We start from the raw sequence: 4068 nt of genomic DNA on the forward strand, positions 1-4068 counted from the left end.
ACATGGGCACGACTTCAATTAAAACTCAGCACAAAATACATATTTGCTTGCGATACTGCCTTAATGATTATAACAATCAACTGTGCTATTTGCATTGTGTATATGCAAATCACCGTACACATTTTCAATAAACATTAGTGGGCACTCCAAAACCGGAGGCTTATAGCCCAAGGTTGTTGCAGTATTTACCGTAACAGATTTTAATTGAGTTGCAGCAATTGTCGTCGCACAGCGTATGATGCAAGGTGTCGCACCAGTGTAAGGTAAGGAGCTCTGGCAAGATTTAATGGCAGCGACCACGCTTCAGCACTTCAAGCTGCTGATGGCGCTGACGATGGTGAAGCGAGCGTGGTGATGACAGTGCACAAATCGATGCGATGAGGAGGCAGGAAATGTATCTTTAGGTGTGCATACGTGTATGTAGTAAAGAAGACCATTAATGTAAGTGAGCGTGACTTAACCGATGCTTTCGAATGCGCTTGACCAAAAAAAAAACACAGTAATTACAATAAGAATTGTTGAGCGCTCAACAATTCTTATTGTACTTACTGTGTTACGATGTATTGGACAACAAAGTCACCAATGTGCAATTGGCCTTGGCTTTTCCCCAACTCACTCTGTCAAGTGCGAAGCGACTGATGTTGCCATCTCATGCAATATTATAATTGCAATGCATTCTTTGACAACAAGCAACGAAAAAAGGAAGAAATTAGAAAAAGAGCAGCTGCAAAATTCTAAAAAAAGTGAAATCTGTAGAGTATACAAGCACACTCTCACCTGGCTATAGTTAACGGTTATGCAGAGAAGCATAAGGGGCAAGTAGGAAGTTGTTGGGTGTGAAAAGAATGTCACCTGCAGTGAGAGTGTGGATGACTTATAAAGGTGTGCAAAAACAACTGGACTTATGTATATAATTTCCTTAAGAAGATAATTCTGTTTTCTTTTCTTATTTGATGCTGTAGCCGCATAGGTTGTGGTATTCCAATACGCGTACATATGAGTTAATACTGGAGTACCTCTACCAAGTTCCGAGTATTTTTAGTACTTCGATACATGCGACCAAGCACTTGGTGGGTATCGAGTACATTGTGCAAGTATTTACTCGGTCGAAAAATTTATGCAACTCTAGTCAATATTATTAAAGTTGCCACAAGTTTGATATATTAAGTTTGACATGAAAAATTATATCTTTGTAACTAACATATAATAGTTGCAAGAATATGTATCTACCAATATGTTTATATTAAAAAAAGTCGAAAGCCGAGTCGAAGTTTGTCCTTTGGAGTGGGCGTACGTCTAAAACACTGTAAGCGTTTCTTCTAGCTTTCTGTCTATCACAACATGATCGATTTGGTTTCTCGTTTTTCAAAGATCTTTTAATGCTTGAACCTAGTACTACATACTACCATATATCGGGCCCTGGTGAAGTCGATCAGCCACGTCCGCTTCGTCGTGGAGGCTGAATTTTTCGACAGTGGCACCAAAGATCCTTTCCTTGCCCATCTTGGCATTTCAATCACCAAGCACGATTTTGTTGGCTGCAGTAGTAGACGTCGCAAGGCTCCATGCTTACCTTGCCTTACCTCGTCCATCGCATTTTTATGGATAGCGGTGATGTCAGCCATTGTCCAAAAAAAAAGTAGTCTCAGCCGAGGCTTTCTGAACTTTTTCATTGGACGGGGTTTAACATGGCGGGATCCAAACCCAGCGCACGGGAAGTTTTACGCCTTCTCACTTTTGCTCGTTCCGAAACGGGTGTTTGGTCGCTACGTAGAGGATACGTGGATGTAAATATTCGGACGTTGTAAGCTGCGATTTGAACCGTCCGCGCAGGAATCACTTCTGGTCATTGCCATTTGAATGGCAGTCAAAAGCTTATCCCATTTACATACATGGTCTTCTGCATACGGAACCATCCCCTTTCATCTAGCGGTATGAAATATACTTTACGACGTATTTTCATACCTTTCAAATATATGTACACAAATGATTCATAAAAATCCGTTTACCCGTCTATCCGCTCCGAGGGGGAGCGATAGCAAACACCGTGATATGAGATTTTTATGTGTGACATTTCTCATGGAACATTTACCAAAGAACTTTTAGTCAGTGTCAGACCAAAGGCTCTACGCAAAGTGTCTCATAAAACTTGTAAACGATTTATAAATTCAGGTGTTAGACTACCTTAAGATCACTAAAAAACTCCCAACATACAATTTATAAACTTATAAAAGATCACTATTTTACATTACGAAGTCCCTTCCTTTGGATCTTTTAGATTGTATAAGACTTTAAAAGACTTTTTTGGTGTAATATTTACGGAAGAAAATAATATATATACCTCATTTAAATTTGTATATCAGCTGCAACTCTAATTAAAGGCATGTTAATTCAATGTTGGTCTACACATATTCAACATTAAACATACTAAGGAACAATAAGTTTTATACCGATATGGTTCCATAAGGTTTTTGAGTCGCATGTATCAAGTAAGTGCTACAGACCTGATATGCCAACGAGCAAAAAAAATATGGACCTAAATTTTTGCGCATTAAACTGGATAAGGGCCGTTTTCACAGTGAGAAATTAACTCAACTTGCTTAGCTTACTTTCAACTTTCATTTTGACAGTCGATAATTTACTGCCGAATGTGTGTTAACTAGCCACTGTAAGAGCTGTAAATCAATCGAAACAAATGGCCTGCAGCGAAGCTCAAAAGTTTCAACAGCTCTACACACTCCAACCTGCTGAAGTTATCGTCAAAATAATTTCTTTGAACAATGTACCGCTAATTCGAAATCGCATTCCTAATTAATTTAAATTATTAAAAAACAGATATTCGTAATTGTTGTTAGCGGCTGCCCAAGACAGGCAAAATTCACAAACATATCTCTTTTTTTTAAATAGAATAACATTTGTGCCATTAAGAAAATATTCGCAATTGATAAGAACAAGACACAAATATACAAATGCATTACCATGTAAGTACGAGAATACATGTGAATCACTGCGTTGCCGCATCGTCATCAACATTCCAATGCCACACTGAATAAATAGAAGAACGATACTCGTAGTTGTAAGTACGCTCAACGTCAATTGGTCAATTGACAGGTTGGCATCCCACCGGTTGCTTGCTTGAATCAACAGCAACACAACGACGGATGCCACCGATTGTAGGCTTTCAATACGGATGCCAACGCAAAATGTCAATTTGAATTTTACATGTTGGATCTTTAGTTATGAACTTCCGGGATGATAGGTGCAACTAAAATGTGGATAGTCGCAGTTGTACATACGCAAATACTCGCACATACACTGACTTGACGCTGCTTGTTAGCGAGGTAATGCATTTAGTGTTTGTGCAAGCGAATAGAGGCACTTTTCGCACATCATTCATTGGAAGTAATGTTGAAAAATTCCATAAAATGACCGACGCCAAAAGAAGTCAAACAAAATAAATTACGAGGTCGAAATGGTTTTTTTTTTCTGTGGATGCAGCTTTTGACTTACGCTAGGGTTCAGCAAGGGTTTAAGAAATAAAACATTATCATACATACATACAATACTAGCCGGCCTTCGCCACGCGCTGAATGTGTACGTAAGTAAGTACATATGTATGCGCAGCAGGTGGCAGCCCAATTAAAAAATTAAACCTTATTGCACACCTAATGGCCAAGGAATTTAATTTGCCATCTTATGATTTTAATGCAAACAACAGTGTGGATCTTATAATTTCTTAGACAGCCGGCAACTCTATTCAAAAAGTGAAGCCTTATTGTCCATCTGGAGGCCAAATACTCTCATTTAACGACTCACTATTTAGTCCAATGAACAGCCAACATCTTATAGTTTTTCGTACAGATGGCAACCCTCTTCGAAAATATGAAACCTTATTGCACATCTGAACGCCAAGCCTTTTCCTTTGGGAGCTAATTTTTTTAATGAATGAACTGCGCAAATCTGATGTAATTAATAAAAACTGCCTTCACGCATTATATGTAAGGTTGTAATTTTTAAATAGGTGGCAACCCCATTAAAAAAATTAAGGGATTTCACGTCTGAAGATCA

Source organism: Rhagoletis pomonella, unplaced genomic scaffold, assembly GCF_013731165.1.
Source record: "Rhagoletis pomonella isolate Grant_MI unplaced genomic scaffold, Rhpom_1.0 Rhpom_scaffold_00004, whole genome shotgun sequence".
NCBI lineage: Eukaryota > Metazoa > Arthropoda > Insecta > Diptera > Tephritidae > Rhagoletis > Rhagoletis pomonella.